Source organism: Strigops habroptila, chromosome 1, assembly GCF_004027225.2.
Source record: "Strigops habroptila isolate Jane chromosome 1, bStrHab1.2.pri, whole genome shotgun sequence".
Taxonomy (NCBI): domain Eukaryota; kingdom Metazoa; phylum Chordata; class Aves; order Psittaciformes; family Psittacidae; genus Strigops; species Strigops habroptila.
This window is the reverse complement of record NC_044277.2, coordinates 90,674,104-90,691,710: the sequence shown is the minus strand read 5'-3', so window position 1 is coordinate 90,691,710 and position 17,607 is coordinate 90,674,104. Positions and strand designations below refer to the sequence as shown.

At 43.8% G+C, this 17,607-nt stretch overlaps 1 protein-coding gene across 22 annotated transcripts in view; it reads right to left on the bottom strand.

Moving 5' to 3' along the window:
• ATXN1 (ataxin 1) overlaps window positions 1–17,607 on the bottom strand; it is a 224,454-nt gene that overhangs the window by 96,193 nt on the left and 110,654 nt on the right. The window lies entirely within an intron of this gene.

The window sequence follows — 17,607 nt, the reverse complement described above, 5'->3', positions numbered from 1 at the left end:
AAAAGACTTAAATCACAATTACGCCTACTTTAAGGCTATGGTAAAGGAATATCGCCTTAGCACCAAAGAGGCTTCCTTTGCATGAAGCAGACAGGCATCACGCTCATTTCTGTTTAGCATCCACTTCTCATCTGAAGCTTGATTCTCCACATCTTTGTCACACAAACAAGCACTGCCCATGGCTTTGCATATGATCCATAGTGAAATGCCGAAACTTCACAAAGTGTGAAGTTTGTGCAAGGTGAATAACTGTATCTTGGTGTAAGGGAATAGTAAATCAAGTTGTCAGCACTTCGCATATCCAGGAGGTCCTAAACCAGAAAAACAGCATGCAGATCATGTGGCTCAGACCAGGAAGCAATCCATCCTGCTCCACAATTTGTAGTAGGGGGAGGAAGATCTACGTTACCTTCCCCAGCTCTGTGAACACATCCATGGGCCGCCCAGCCCAGTACCATCTTTCCTGTGTGAATGTTATTTCCAGTGTGAGTGCTTACTCACTGGGAAAGTGAAGTGCTGCAGGATGGGAACATCTGTCTGCAACCAGTAGACCGGATCGGCTCGTGCAGGTGAAGGGGTAAGGCTGCAGCTCACACCCTCCAGTACAAGAGCCTCTACTGAAGATGACCACTGACTGCATAACTGATACTGTTAGTCATCTAGAAATCAGTGTCCCAAGATTTAATCTAAAATGAAAAAAACCCCACATTATTCATCATTATTTCAGCCACAGCAGGTATTTTTCACAACTTAAGGCTTCAGTGAACCGCCCTTCATTTCAGCATGAACCTATGCAAGCAGACCGGGAATGGGATTTTTCAGCCCTACTCACTTGACACCCGTCCTTCCAAACCTGTCATTTGGAAACCACAGAAGCAACTTTGCTCCCAGAGCAGTCCCCACTGCTCTCATTATCCATTCCCTAGCCCCAGCACCATCAAACAAGTGATCAGAAAATAGATTAAGGTTCATCACCACAGGGCAGTTGTAAATATGAAAACACACATGCAAGCTCAAACTCACATTCTGTTTACATGATGCCTAATAACAATACAAACACGAATCTGACAGGACCTCCGAGTCATCACCTATGCACAAATAAAACCAATCACAACCATACTTGCTATTTGTACTTCGGTAATACCCAGTTTTTCCAACAAAACTTGAAGTTAAACTGTGCTTAGCCCTGTGCTTCACTAACTGTGCTTAGTTTCTAAATTCTACAAGATTTTCCCCACAAAGAGAGTACAGAGTAAGTTATTAAAAAAGCAGGTAAAGAGGTGAGCAGCGGGTGCAACTAACAATGCCACCAGGCAAAAAGAAAACCAACAGGAGCTTGTCTAGGTTGTTCTGTCTGAGAAGCAACAGTGTAGAACTGGAAAAAGAAAAATACCTCACAAATACCTCCTATCAGATGTTAATGATATATGTTTTAACAAAAATCCATCACCCCTTTAATACCAATACCCCCTATTGGCCACTTTTCTCGTGGTTATCAAAGCAGAAATAGCGGGAGGGAGGAGAAGGAATTTCAACACAGATTTATGTTTCTCTTAGCATGCCAGCTTTCTTCATTCTCATGCAGAGGTTTTAACTAAAAACAACTCTATTGCCTGCATGTTTGTAACACAGTCATTCCTACAGGTCTTCTGAGCAGAAGAAATTGGAAAAAGAATGCAAATGGTCCATAATAATTCAGGCTCAGAGCCAGTGATGTTGAACAGACATAAGCAATAAAAATAATCACTCTGGATGCTTCTGTTACACGACATAAATATTTCTCTTTTTCTGGCTATTATGCAAAAAATGCAGCTCGGTCCCGAGTTGAGACAATGAGCCTCCTGCGTATTTAAAGAACTGCAGCACCCTTGTAACTTGTTACAGATGAGAATGAGCTCAAGGGCTAGGCCTTTGTTAAATATACAGATCGCTCACAAATGATGGCCACAGCTCTCCTGCAAACAGACGGTGTTTGAGGGGGAATCCAAACACTGTGAGTCCCAAAGCATAGCAGCAACAAAACTAACAGCTGAGCTTCTGTTTATTTGCAATATTTTAAGAAGTGAAAGACAAAACCACCTGAAGAAGACAAAACCAACCTGTGGGTTGTAGCATTAACAAATACCAGCAAAAAGGCCTGATCTTTGGTGGCAGCAGCAATCCCACCAGATGCCCACCGTACCAATTCCCTGGTGCCAGTAAGATTTGAGCTGGGTCCATGGCCTTTGCCTTTGCCCTGCTGGGCTCAGCCACAGGTTCCCACAGCTATTCATGTGCCTACTTACAAAAAGCTTTTGGGGAGCAGCTTTCCCCGTAGCCTCTGCCCGTGCATCAGGTTGGGTTGAGGAGGACCTGAGTAATAGGAGCCGCCAGGCCGGGACACACATGCGGGCGCAGGCACAAACAATGCCACCACGTGAGCCTCGCTTCCTTAGGAAGCCAGCCCAGAACCCACCCTTAACCTTCTCCCTGCTTCCAGCACAGCCACGTCTTCTGCGCTGCTGATGCAACGTGAAACACAGGGCTGGAAAACAAAGGCACTATTGACTAACTTTTCTGCGGGATTAAGATGACTACGCTAGCTTACAACAAAGATTTCAATGATTTCGACAATGAGCGCTAAGTAACAGGAACACAGTCTGGCAGTAAATCCAGAGATTACCTGTTGAAACATTAATGGCAAACACCTTTTGATGTGGGCTGCTTTATGTGGTGCAAAAGCCTGCACTGTAATTATGCACTTCCTTTCTATGAATCTAGTATTTAAAAGTAAAGTATTACCCGGGGGGGGGGGGTGTGTGCATGCGTATGTGTGTATATGTGCATGTGTGTGCATGTGTGTGTGCTACAGGAAATACTCTACAGCTGAGCCTGTGATTTACCAGCATAGCTGCACGTAGTAAATCTGCAACAGGGGACCTCAGCTGTTTCATTCATCTGCACCAAGCAGAGGGCTAAAACTGCCATGCTTGAGACAAATGCCAGTGTGAGTCACAGCAGCCGGAGTGCAAACATGTTTGCTGTTAGGTGAGTCAGACTATCACATCCTGAATTCACAAACCTTCCTATAAATAATAATTTCCAAAATTGTTGCATTTCTTTAATACAATACAATTTTAAGTGTGATGCCTCATCTATGAAGGCTTTCCTGACTACAAAGAAAATGTTTTTCTTCTTTTCCCTTTTGTTCCTGATGACATGTACCTACCTATACTAGTAGGCTGTCTACGGTGACTGACGTGGTAACTGCGTCAAGTCATACTTAGCAAAATGCAAACATTCCTTCAAATGGGTGACCAATAAGAGACACCACCTCAAAAAAAAAACCAACCCCAAAACAAAACAAAAAAGAAAAAAGAAAAACAAGGACAGAACTAAACACAAGCCATAGGACCTTTTGCTTACGGTAAATGCTTTCTATATCAGCACTTCTTTGATGCTGTAATTGTGACATGCTTTAGCACGTTCAGCATTCAGAGAAAAGGAACGCCATGCTGGTATGGGACACAGACCAACTGAGAAAAGGGGTGAGAAGTGCCAGAGAAGTGATGAGAGAGGCTGTGGCAATGTGCTGCATGCGGGCAAGGAGGGACTGGGCCTGCCGCCGTGCTCGATAGCGTGTGTATACACAGTAAAAGCATGGTCCCCGCTCCAGGGAGCGCTCAGCCTCAATACAGCATACAGCAAATCACTCCTGCCCAAGAATGAGAACATACCTGGTAACAAAATCAATGCACTGTAGTAACTGGTAATGATTATCCATGACTGCCTTTAATTCAGGAAAGCATCTGAATCAGAAGTCATGCAAGTGCCTTTTGAAATAGGGCTGAACTTAAGGATATGACCAAATTTATTCAGGAGAGTGCTGACAAAGATGCGTGATGTCTCTGTGAGCAAGGAAAAAAAATTGTGATTTTGCGTAAGGATGTGGGGGGATGTCTCTAACTTGATTTTCAGTTAGGAATTTATTCTTATCTTATATGAAAGGGAATTCATACACATACGAATCTCGTTACACCAAATCAAGACAGTCTTGCTTTCTCCTAATTGTTTCGTGGAATAACCACTCAGAAGTTCATTTCTATTACCTTTCTCAGGCAAAATAAAAGGCCCTTTAGAAAAATTTTATTGCTAAAACAATGAAATTCTCCTGGGAACGACTTCGTTATGGAAATGAAGTGACAGCTTCTTTTATCTAGCCAAGCAGCAAGTCTGCATTTATAAAAGGCATTCTGTGCACGAAGTACAGTGAGTGGGAGGACATGAAAATGCTATTTTTAATCCAGATTTCAGCATTCCTCCCATACAGATCTCCTGGAATAATAACAGCAACAACAATAATGATAATTAATAATGCCAAGAGAGGAGTATCATCTTAAAGGTGAGTGGCATGCGAGAAAGGAAATTGTAGTTAAGGACTTGTAAGATTTCGGGACAAATGTAAGGTTTTTCCAATTAAACTGGCATTGTGCCATGAATTTCACAGGAGTTGAGATTTGCCCCTAAATTTTATACTGTAATTTGAAAAAAAAAAAAGGGCAATAAATTATCATTATGTGCAACATATGCTGCATCTCCACCATTTGTTTTCTTGCAGCGATTGTTATTTTCAGAAATACCACTAAATGAGAAGTTAACTGTGGAGCTGTTGCTGTCACTAGGTTTGGGGAAGCGACCACGACAGCTTTTATACCTGGGGAAGAAAGCAAACTGTGAGAAAATCCAGGGCCAAGCAATGAACAAAGGTAGGATGCAGACTTTGGCCCAAGGCTTAAAAAAAAAAGGGCACTGGAAAGATCCTTTTCTTCTTTGCTGACCTTTGGACCTGAACCGCAGGAGCAAAGACACTGAATTAATGTATATACAGAAAGTGTGCACCAAATCCTTCCTCCCTACCAGAAATACACCGCCTCCAGTGAGCCTGGTTTGTAATTATCCTAGGGCAGAAGTTAGCCCTGATTATCGGAAGACTGTTACTCAGTTGTGCTATCACCTACCAGTGGTAATTAGGACGAGCCTTTGCATTTCACACCTAATAAAAATTAACAAGAATGAGCAGGCAGCAACAAAACGCATGGGAGGCACACGCACGCCGAGGTGCAACGTGAAACCTGCTGGTGCGATCGCACTTGGAGTAACCCCACCACTGGAAAGCCCCCATTTCACACGAAATTAGAGCAAGCTGGAGAAATCACACACAGTCTTTCCCTCTCTTACACTCGGCAGCTCTAACACAGAAACACGTTGGAGTCTGGCACTGACTCATGTTTCAAACTCAGGAGCACCCCCCAACACACATGCCTGCACACAACCCCCCTGCACACACACATGCTGCACATCCCCTGCCTCACGCTGCTGCCAAGGGGTACCAATCTTGTCCAAGTGATTTCCCTCCATGGCTTTAGTCCAATGCAAAACCGTCACCAGCACTAAAAGGAAACGTGCAAGAACCAGCACCCTTGGCATGCTACAGCCCAGTAAAATATCAGCCACCTAACTACTCAGGTACACTCTGTTTCAGAAAACTATTATTTTAGGACCATTCAGGGCACACTTGGAGGCACTTCCACTCTCTCAGCATACTACAAGACAAATTTTCATGCCATTAACCTTTATTTGCCTTTCATACAGTAAAATTTAACTCTATTAAAATACAGAGTTCCAATTCGATATTTTGATCACCTCTGTCTGCTTCATGGGAAATGTACAGTGGTAAGAGAGAAACAAAAAATATGTAAGACTGGAATAAGTTATCCCCATTTTCCTTTTTTGTCCATTGCTTGCTGCCAAACACGCTTGCTGCTGGTCACTTGCCTAGTTCGCTGCCAGTGAATGCTCAGCTGGGCACGTCACCAATGTTTAACCCTCAATAAAATGAAATCGTAATAATACTTTGCACTCATTTAGGGTTTTACATATTACGAACACTGTAAAAAAAATAAAATTAACTGCACATGCCATAACACCCCTGCAAGGTAAGTTGAGTATTATTATTCATACATTATGCAAAGGGAAATTTCACTGGAGAAGGGATAATTGACCTGCCCAAAGCTATGCAACACAGTGCTCCTGTTTCCTGGTTCTCTCCTCAGTCCAACAGACCAGTTTCAGCCTTTCCTGAAATTCAGAGAGAGTTAGAGTCCTGCCTTAATTTCTGCATCTTTCTGCTGCTGGGAGAAAGGAGGGATCAGGTCTCTGTACCCAGAGGTACAAGTGGTACATGGATGGCATGAAGGTGGCCCTGGTTGCCTCAGCTTGTGGTGGGATTAGAACTGACTGGACCCGCAGCACTCCCGTTTCCACCTCCCTGCAGCAAGTGAGGATTAGCTGCAGAGAAGAATTTGGTCTGGGGAACATTATGAGTCCCTTTCGCAAAAGACAACCATGTTTTAGTCTCTGCAGACATCCAGTACCGCAGGGAGGACAGTAGAGGAACTCAGCAGTGTATGTATACTGCACACTGCTTCTCATACTCCCCCTCCCTTCTCCTCAACCGCAGAAAAGGGTAAGACTGAGCAAACAAAGGTTTTATCCAGGATAAACAGCGGCAGGGCAGGAGCAGTGCCCGCTGCCTGCTCCTGAGGGCTGCAGCCACCCCTGCCAAACACCGCATGGCAGAAAAGGCCACACTGGGCTTGCCTGTAGCTGGTACTGCTCCCAGTGTGTTGGATGCACCTGAACTTTTTAACCACCTCTTTGAGGTGAAAACCCTCATGTCACAGGCTGGACAACACAGCAATATAGTCAGAGATCCTGTTACAACACCAGCTGTTCATCCTGCACCACTGCCAATACCCACAGCGTAGGTGGGACCCAAATGCGCTTACTACGTCAGAAATCACAGTTTTCTATCTGTAAAAGATCTGTACCCTTATGTGCAGTGACACGATTAAAGCAGAAACCTTACCTGCTAGCACCGTGGATGTAATTATCCTCGTTAAGAAAAGGGCTTTTAATGGCAAAGCTCATCCCAGTTCACAGACCAAGTAAGCCCTGCTTTTGATCAAAGCAGTTAGATTGGAAAAGCGCTTGAACACGTTGATCAGCTCCAAAGCTTAGACAAGGCTTAAGTAGAGGGGTTTATCTCACCTAACCTCTCACTTATAACCACGTTGGGTTGGGTCAGGGCCAGCTTAGTGTAACCAGATCCTCAGCCCTAGCTGCAAGTTTTGATTGCCCTGAAGCACCAGTTCAAGCCAAAGCCTCTTTAGCTATCCCACCTAAGAGCCCCATCACCCTTGCAGATCAGCAGATGATCTCCACAGTTTAAGTGGATTAGCTGTGCTGAACAACTCTGCTATCTCCAGTTCTTGTGTCAGCAGTACTCAAGCTTCAATCGGCAATGATCTTACATTCAGCCGCTCCAGGAGGTTTTGCTGCAGAGGACAGACATGGGCTAAGGACAAACCTGAGCTGCCTCCAGGCCCTGGGAGAAAGACAGGCTTGTAGCTTACGCTCAGTGGGCATCCCAAGAGGATCAGTGAGCCAGAAGTGTCAGCAAAGATTTCCCCCTACACACGCGCTCTCTGGCACCAGGGTTTGGGGTCGGCTTTCCACTATAGCACACCTCTAGGATGAAAAGTATCAGCTTGACACACCACACACCACCTTGTCATGACTTCTTCCACAAAATCCTCAGCAGCAGCATACAGCAGAGCAGTGCTTAAACCAACGCAGTAACAGGATGCCCTCCTGGTCCCACGTACTGTAGCCACTGATCTTAGTCTGGGAGAAACAGCCTCTGCTGTGTCTTAGCAGCTACAAAACTCACTTCCAGCAAACCAAGTCTCTCAGAAAGCAACGAATCGCGATTTCCCAGGTACACCATATCGTTCTCCCAGCCACTCCTCTCAAAGGCAGCAGGCAGAAGTGCCACATAACATAACATAATCAGTGTGAAGTTGTAACAGTGTGGGAGAATGTGGCAATTCATGGAAAATGTCATCGACCAAAAGGCAATTAGCAGCGAGTCTAAATGCAGAAGCAGAAGGGAGTGGTTTCCTAACAAAACAAGCCTTGTTAAAAAAATAAAAGAAAAAACCTAAACCACCCGAAAACTTGCTTTCCTCAAAAAAGCAGCGTTCTCAGGAGACTGAAAGAATGTGAAAAAAAAAATACCTCTGTGAAGCATTCTGTAAAGATTATTCTTTACAGACAGATTTGGCAGCCCTTTCTGCTCTGTCTCCTAACGCTATTGAGTATAACTATGTTAAGTCAATAAGCAGAGCCACTCAAACTTGGGTTGGTTTTTTTTTATTTTGAGGTTTTCTAGGCCAAGAAAGGAAGCTGTGCGATATGAAAGTTTTCAGAAGTGGGAGTTGTGCCTGCCTTGCTTCTAATTGTAGTGAAACTGTCAACCTCTGTGTTGTGTTTCAAGACTTTACACTTCAAAACCATTCCCTCTGTGCTTTGAATTCCTATACTTTTAAGCTAACTACTTCTAAAAGTGCTGTTTAAAAAATGACATCTTCAACCACATTTAATGTTGAGAATAAATCTAAACTTGCAAAGTCTCATTGGGTCCCTGCAAAAGTGCATTTTTTTTTTAGCGTATTTGACAGCCAATCTCTTGGAAATTATTTGTGCAGAAATTTAGTTTAAATTACTTCATAGCAAGACAAGTAAGAGAAAATGTGCTTTTCTTTATAAGCTAAAAATAATTATGTTCTTTCTACCTTAGATAAAAAACCACCAACATACAAGCAGCAAACAACATTGAAACCAATTAGTAATCTTACAACCTAAAATCCTACCAACGTGTAGGCATGTATTAATCGTATTTCAGAATGAGCTCCAGACACACGTGGCTAAAAAAAAACAGAACTAGGCTGACTTGCTTTCTCCCTGCCAAGAGAAAGTGGGTCCATATACTACAGTGCGAATAACAGGCACACAGTGCCCTTGGAAAGATGTTCTCTGCCTTTGAGCAGAATCACCCCATCAACACCAGAATCATAAATTCATAAATAAGCCAAATTCCTCTTCGGTGCCCAGACCTGATCAAGTAAGGAGACAGATCCTTGCCAAACTGCAGGGAACTGAGGAAGCCCAGCGCTTTCCAAGTGCCCCTGCATACATTTGAATTTCAGGGTAATTAGAAGGCCATGCTCCTTTCATGCTGTCACAAACCCAGGAATATTTACATTGCTTTGGCTTTAATGATTTTAAAACACAGAAGATCGTTTCAGGAGAGTAAAGACAGGCTCAGTAATGTATTTACATTTTGTTGCTCAATGTGGTAAAACCAATTCAGGGTAAATGTTCACTGCTAAATAATTGGGGAGATGGAGAACTGGCATGGAAGTAGCTCAAAGCACGCAGGCTGAGAGTCAGGTCAGCCAGGAACTATGTTCTAGCCAGTGGGAGAGTGCTCAGTGCAAGGAAGCCCCAAGACTGACTCCAGTTCCTAATACTTCCACTGAACAGAAAATTATACTGTACCTTGTGGGGCTGAATAACTTTGGAGTATTATCTTGAGGTCTGCCAAAGTTTGAGGTGTTCCAGATGCCAGGTTTCAATTTAAGCTAATCTATTTTTCATATCCTTCTCCCAGATTCTCATCTCTCTGGTTTAAAGGAGGACAGTACAGTACTTAACCCTGCGGAAAAAGCTCCTACCATTGCTCACGAATGACTGTCCCTCGTAGCATTTGGAGATTGCACTAATCACCTTGCAAGGAAGTCCCACCTCATCCGTTGCTCACCGCATGGTGGACACTTGGCTGGGCCAAGCTGAGGTGCTACAAACAAGCTCCCACGCTGGCATTGGTTATTTCTGCACTTGGGAAGCAGGGTTATGTGGCCTTCCCTCTGCACTCCTCTCATCACCATTTCTCCATGCATGGATATGATTCCACCCCATCTCTTTCCAGCCCAACAGAAAAATAAAGCCTTAACCAGACAGGAGCAATGCTGGCAAATTGCCTTCTACTCCAAACTCCAGTACCAGCTTGGGCAACAAGTGAAGAAACGCAGCCATGTCACATGGGAAACAGCTGAGCTATCGCAAACAACAGCCAGCAACCCTTTTGACTAACCAGAAAGTGCCCAACCCAATTCTAGTTTCAAAGTGGAAAGGCTGCCCTCCGCTTCCCCAGCAGACTCCAGCTGAGCTGGATCACCTTCTCAAATATCCCTTGTCTGCCACAGCAGTCCAGCAAACATTACCATCTAATCATTCCCACAGTACACAAATCTCTTCCTGGTCTGGCACAAAGTTCAGTGCAAATTTTTTGCCAATCTTGCATTTATTTCATTTTTTCCCCCTTTTCCATATCATGTCAGTCATCCCTGTTTCCCAGCATGAAAGAGTTAATGGAAGAAAGAACCACCCTAGCATGTGGACTGGCCAGCTACCAAAGCAGATTGTTAAAGACTGCACTAAGCTCCTGATTTTTTTTCCCTTGATTGCAATAAACCTAAGAATTGAATGTGGACATAAATGTAAACCTAGACCACATCTGCTGATAGAGCAAAGTCTTTGTACTTGCACAACTGCTGTTAAGTGTACACAAAATACTTAAATTTCATGCATTCTCCTACATTCAAAAACTGACCTGCAGTCTGCCCGAGGCAGCCAATGTGAACTGCACGCTCAGCAGAATTGCATATTAAAGACAGAGGGGAAACAGATTATGCTACAATACAAAATCAGGCTGCTAGGAAAGTGAATCATTTGTGCAACTCATGCTCAGAGTATTTTGGGCACACTTCACCACACCAGATTAAAACACGTCTATTGTGGTTCTCATCTGAAAGGCAGCGCTAGGTAACAGGTTTGTGTTACTTGCCCCTTTCATCACAAGCTTGAGCAAAACTAGTGCCTTCAGGATTCTGTCAGACTCCACTATTAAACTTTTCTGTTTAATTAATTGAGGCTACTCTGCTATTTGAGGATTTTTACATTGCTGTAATTGCATTAATAGCTTGGAGAGTATGTGTGTATGCACACCATTTCTTCCCAAAATCTCTAGGGAAACGTCAGCTGCAGATTTTGGCCATCAGCATTCACACTCCTTCTCAGAAGATAACTGAATTCTGACATTGTATTCTAATTCTAACTTATTTCTTGCCAAGACACTCCCTCCTTACATGCATTCATGTCAGACATAGACTGTGTTTTAGCAGAGTTTCCTTGGTTAATTACTACCAAATCATTTGGAGGTTTCTCCATCACGAATCAGGTATAAGCAGCTAGGACCTACCTAACAGGACTCAGTCTCTAGACAGTTTCATTTTGAATGGCATAAATTACCTTGGGTCAGCTTATTTCCATGTTGGTTCATGCTCTGCTCTGCTGTGACCTTCCCTGAGGAAGACAGGGACCCACTTGCCCCAAACTCCCTCATTTCCCATTTTAGATTCCTTCTTATTTCAAGTCTACTGTAACTGACCTGTAGGCATGAAATCCACCCTGGGATGTGACTAGCAACCCTTTCCACAGCCTGTACTATCAATATTATTTACATAACCATTATTAACAACAGCAAAATATTTTAATCTACACTGCTAGCAAATTCAATTTTCACATCTACAATAAACAGAATTATGCATACAAATAGACACATGCTGGGTTTGGAGACACGAAAAGAGGAGGTGTATACTGCACCCTCAAGTTAAGCAGAAGTTGGTGGTAACCCAGTCTATTTTCAGTTATACAGTACTTTCTAGTTCAGGACTAGCTTATTAAAAATAAAAAGAAGGAAAAAAAAGCTTATGATAAAAACTCATACCCAGAATTCAAAGAACTGTGTTGCAAGGTGCACAGAGATTTCATGTATAAGTATCAATCAAGAAATCTGGGTGCTTCTGCTCAGGGATGCTTAAATCTGTAATTCATGTGGAGGGCCGTCTCTTACAGCAAAAAAGAAAAAAAAAAGACTGCAACAAAAATGTAAAAATTAAAGTTGGATTTTAGGGTTGAGAAGTGAATGATTTTGCACAGGAATTGCACACACCCCATCTACTGGCTTTTTGGAAGACTGAGAATTATTGGCAAGGCAAGTTTACCTTGCATTGAAGTTATTTACTGAGCAATGCCTGTGAGCTCAGTGCTTGATGAAGATACAGGAAACAACCACCTATCCCAGGTGAGTAACACAGTAACAAAGCAATCAGGAACTGACAAAACTGTTCAGAACCTATGATGGTAGAACACAGGTCAAAGGCAAAAATCGTTACCCAAATCATCACAGCATATTGCACATTACAACAGAAACACAACAGAGGAGTTGGAGAAGAAAATATTCCAGCCAGCAAAGAAAGGCCTTGGTTGTGTGCACGCCTGCTGTGGGACCTGCCTTGCTGCCCTCAGAGCTGACACAGGGGTAATGTCCAACAAAACAGATAAATACAGCAGACATGCACCCACAGCAGAGACTTGGGTCAGTGTGGCTGTTGTGCCACTACTGCGGCACTCGGGGAGCAAAGCCACTGTAAGTTTTAACTCAAGAAGGTTGCACACCACTTCATTAGAAGAATTCACACAAGCTTCAGCCACCGAGCAAGAAAGAGAGCTTGAGTTACACTGAGGCAATCAGGATTGTTGATCATGGCAAGTCAAAGAATCCACTCAGCTATTCTGAAAGTTACCCAAAACCAGTGCAATCTCCCACTCCTCTAATAGTCTGCAATGCTTTAATAGCAGATGGCAAAAGTACTGAGATTAAATCCAGTGCTAACAGCAGGTGGGAATACTGGTAGTTTTGCCACTGGAGTACCAAATTGTGACACATTTTTTCCTGACAAATTAGTAAAATGAATATAACCACACTGCAATGCCAAGGGTATCACGGCCAGAGTTTGCCTGTTCCTTTCTAACTCCATAGTTGTAGGCAGGGGCCCACAGAAGTGGCCAGCAACAATGCTGATGTTGATCTGTAGTCTTAGGAGACTAAATACATTGAAATCTGTCAACAGCCTTCACCTTAATGTGCAACTTTCACAGGCAGGTAGGCTGTTACTGATACTTGTACTGAAACACGGTGGTCCACAATGTGGATTAGAGGGAGCCTTAACCCCTTTTCACTTGTGACCTACCCTGGATTTCAAATGAGTTTCTTTAGGAACCACTTGGTATTAATCCACTAGTGCTTTGTCACACAGATGCATAATAGCTATGATTTCTAGCAAAAGCAGAAATCATATAAATTTTATTTGCATATAGGGTCAGAGATGTTCTGAAAACAGACTTCAGTTATTTATGATGTTTGGAGGAACTCACTGTGGCAGAAAGAAAATAATATTTTTCCTTCATTTGCTACTGTCCTTGTCACAGACCAAAGCCAGCTCCTGCATCCAGCACAACTTCAGCAGATTGGCCTGGGGTGCGAGTGAGGTAATGCATTAAATGTAGAATTTTCAAATAAAAGATCAAATTTAAAAACACTGTCTTTACTCAAAGCACTTAAAAGCAACCATTTGATAAGAAGCTGCTGTTGCTGTTGACCCCTTGTTTCCATCTTCTGTGTGAAAGTTGTGAAGGTACAGTACTGCTCTAAGCTATACACCAGCCAAGGCTCAGTGATGTGAAACTGGTATTTGTGTTTTGTCAGTACCAGCACAGGTGTGTCTGCACCAAGCTGTGATAACTGTCACCACCTCAAAGCAATTTAGATCTTCGCTTGTTTGTGTGCCAGGCAATCTTCAGAGCTGCCTGAAGATTCTCTCACTTCTAAGCGCTAATATCTCAATAACTTCAGCTACAAAAGCTCCCCAAACTCAAATACTATATTTGTCAATTTCTAGGAATACACCACAGTTTGGATGACACATTATTTCAGTGCTTAGTTTCTTCTGGACACGAAGGCATCCTAGAGGTCTTAAAACTCAGCCCTTCTTCAGCTCCAACTGGAGCTGGACCAAGTGTCCAGGGCTGGCACCAGACCCAGTGCAGTGCCAGAGCATTTCAGAAACTAATCCAATAGCTGGGGAGGTGTTTTTAGGAACCCTCTGCAGAAGGCGCTTCCGCCAACAAGGTTTAACAAGGTTTCTGCTGGTGACTTGAGAAGACATATTGAATGTCAACTGGTATGTTTATCTTCTTTAAACACTGAACTTCCTTTCAAACATCTAATAGGGCAGATTACTGGTTTAATACTAATGGAAACTGATCAAAGGACCCTAGATTATTTATCTGGCTTACCTTAAAACCTCTTCCTGCTTTAGTTTCCATGCAAAATATATCAAGAGTATTCCTATCAATGGAGAGCCTATAAACTAAGCATTTAAGGAGACAAGGAAAACCACATTTAAAACTGGGTTGTGGATAAAAACCAAGAAACTCCCCAGACCAACTTAAGAACCGGCTCCTCAGATTTTCACAAGAGCTACTTTGGAAAATAAAACTTAGGGAACCATGCTATAAAAGGACATCTGAAAATGCTGTTCCTTATCTACAAAAGGCAGTTTCTTCTCAGTTGCCACCACAGTTCATTTGGCTAGGGACAAAAGTGGCTGGTAAACTAGCGTAAAAAAGGAACAAGTAAATACTGGCATTTTAAGCACTTGTCTCTAGGCTTAATAAACAGCAATAGTCAAATGACACCCGGCCAGCTCTCTCTCAACACCTATTTGAAGGGACAATGGCTGGTAACCACCTGGATCAAGGCTGTCAATCCATTTAAATGCAGAAATTCTTTCATGATTTCAAGGCAGAACAAACATTTCTTTTTGTCTGCACACTTTTTAGAAAACATGAACAGCAACTACAGAGCAGAACATAGATGCCTATTAACAAAGCCAACAACAATTACTGCTATGCCTAAGAATCAACAAAAAAAAACCCACATACCAGTGTATTCCAAAGGCATTCGCTCACAAAGCAAACTCACTCCATGCAAGCCCAAGCACAGAAACCTGATGGTATCTCACAATTTATGTTCTCTCAGCAGGTTGTACTGGGTCCTCCAGATTCCGGGCTTGCTTTGGAAAGCAATTAAGTTTCTAGCACTTCTGGGAGCGACAAAAGCTCTCACTATGAAAACCTGCATGCTGCACTCTCGCTGAGTCTGCAGCCTGGCAGACTGAAACAAGGCACTGAGAGAGGTGTGAACTTCCCCCACTTAACTCATCTGGGAGAGTAGTACATGAAGGGCCACCTCTAAACTTTGAAGCTGTTTCCAAATTATGCCTTTGTCCAGCACCCAAACAGGCAGCTGCCTCTGTGACTTGGAGAACGTTTGCAAAGCCTCCTCTCAGCCCAGAAAGAAAAAATCTCTTTCCTCACCAGCCCATATGCAGGGAACTCTGCAAGTTCCACTAGTGTGAACTATCCTAATCACCCAGCAAGATGGGAGTACCCTTACTTACATCACAACTATGTCCAGACACTGTGACAACACCTGCGTCCTGCTGTGCTATGCACTGTACAAACACACATTAGGAGACGACACCTGCTCCATGGAGTTTACAACTCGCACGGAGTAAGCTGTACCTAAGGGAAGGCAAGGGCAAGAAGCACACGTACAGAAGTGAGCAACAGGCGTTTCACACAACTAGTGTATGAATGCTGCTTCTGAATCACTATAGTTCAGGAATGCTGTCTGATCAAAAAATAGACCTGTGATATGCCCCTGGCTGAATAAAACAGAGTAGCAGCAAATTCAAAACTACTAAACACCCTGATCCCAGCAACAAAAACCTCAATGCTGTTCAAACATCAGACTGCCTGGAAGAGGCACAACATCTTTACCTCCTCAAGGAAATAAAAATAAAAGCCAAAGCCATTCAACATCACTGTGCTTATTCCAGCTATACTACAGACAGAAATGATCTTGTGAAGCCAGAGCAGGAGCGGTGAAATGGGCTTACAAACAAGGCAGCCTGGTGCACAGAAGGGCATACACTGGTGGTACACTGACAGGCTCTGCAGGAGCTGCCCACACATTGGATCTTAGCCCCATGTGTATTGGGTTTCTGTGTCAAGTTTTTATTAGCAGGGGGTCTATAAGGGTGCCTTCTGTGAGAAGCTGCTAGAAGTTCCCCTATGTCTAACAAAGCTAATGCCAGCCAGCTCCAAGAGGGACCCACCACCGGCCAAGGCTGAACCATCAGTGATGGTGGCACCACATTTGGAATAACAGATTTAAGAAGGGGAAAAGTTACTGTTCAGCAGCAATTGCTACTGGAGAGGGGAGTGAGAACATGTGATAGAAAGAGCTCTGCAGACACCAAGGCCAGTGCAGGAGGAGGGGAGGAGGTGCTCCAGGCACTGGAGAGGAGATTCCTCTGCAGCCTGTGGTACAGACCATGGTGAGGCAGGCTGTCCTCCTGCAGCCCATGGAGGACCCCACACTGGAGCAGGTAAGTGCCCAAAGGAGGCTGTGTCCCCATGGAAAGTCCACACTGGAGCAGGCTGCTGGCAGGACCTGTGGCCCTGTGGAGAGAGAAGCCCATGCTGGAGCAGGTTTGCTGGGAGAACTGGTGACCCCGCAGGGGACCCATGCTGGAGCAGTCTGCTCCTGAAGGACTGTACCCCATGGAAGGGACCCACGCTGGAGCAGTTCATGAAGCCTGTGGAAGGGCTGATGCCGGAAAAGCTCGTGAAGAACTGTCTCCTGTGGGAGGGACCCCATGCCGGAGCAGGGGAAGAGTGCGAGGAGTGTTCCCTGAGGAGGAAGGAGCGTCAGAGACGATGTGTGATGAACTGACTGACCACAACCTCCATTCCCCATCCCCCTGCACTGCTGGAAAGAGAAGGTGAAGAACTCAGGAGTAAAATTAAGCCTAGGAAGAAGGGAGCGGTGGGGGAAGGTGTTTTTAAGATTTGGGTTTGTGTTTCATTATCCTACTCTGATTTGATTGGTAATAAATTTATTTTCCCCAATTGGAGTCTGTTTCTCCTGTGATCTCTCCCTGTGCTTATCTCAACTCCTAAGCCTTTCATTGTGTTTTCTCTCCTCTATCCACTTGAGGAGGGCAGTGATAGAGCAGCTTTGGTGAGCACCTGGTGTCCAGACAGGGTCAGCACACCACACCAAGTACATACAGAAGGGCAACAACTTCCAGGCAGGGTGATGAGCCACCTCCTGTTCACCGCAAGACACCCTGTCCTAAGACTGCATGCAAACGCAGCTACTAAGCGGTTGGTGCTACATGGGGAGTTTACAACTTGTTTACTCTGTGGCAAACAAACTTGCTAAGACCAACATTTCTCATGTTAACTTATGTCGACGCCTTTTTGCATATTTGGTTTTCAGAGCTGCTGAATCCTTGTAACTCCAAATGAAATCAACTGGAGCGATGCACATTCAGCACGCTGGGAAGTGTCCAACAGGTGTTCCGGTATTTTTTTACTTGTCAGTGTACCTGTTTCCTCTGTTGTACAGTAAGACACCCAACTCCCTGAACACTGTGCAAATAAGAGACATAGATAATATCAAATAGTGTCATTTTCAAAATGCCTTTCAAAATGCCTTTTAAGCCTAGTTATGAGAGTTAACCCAGCTCTATTTCCTTACTGACAACATCTGTGGTTTCATAGCCATATTTTTTTGTATCTCTCACTCACCTGTTGCTATGCAAGGACTTATAGGGAAATGCTTTATCAGGGAGACCCGCAAAAAATGACCAACCACAATTTTCTATCAGATTCAGAAGAACATTTTGC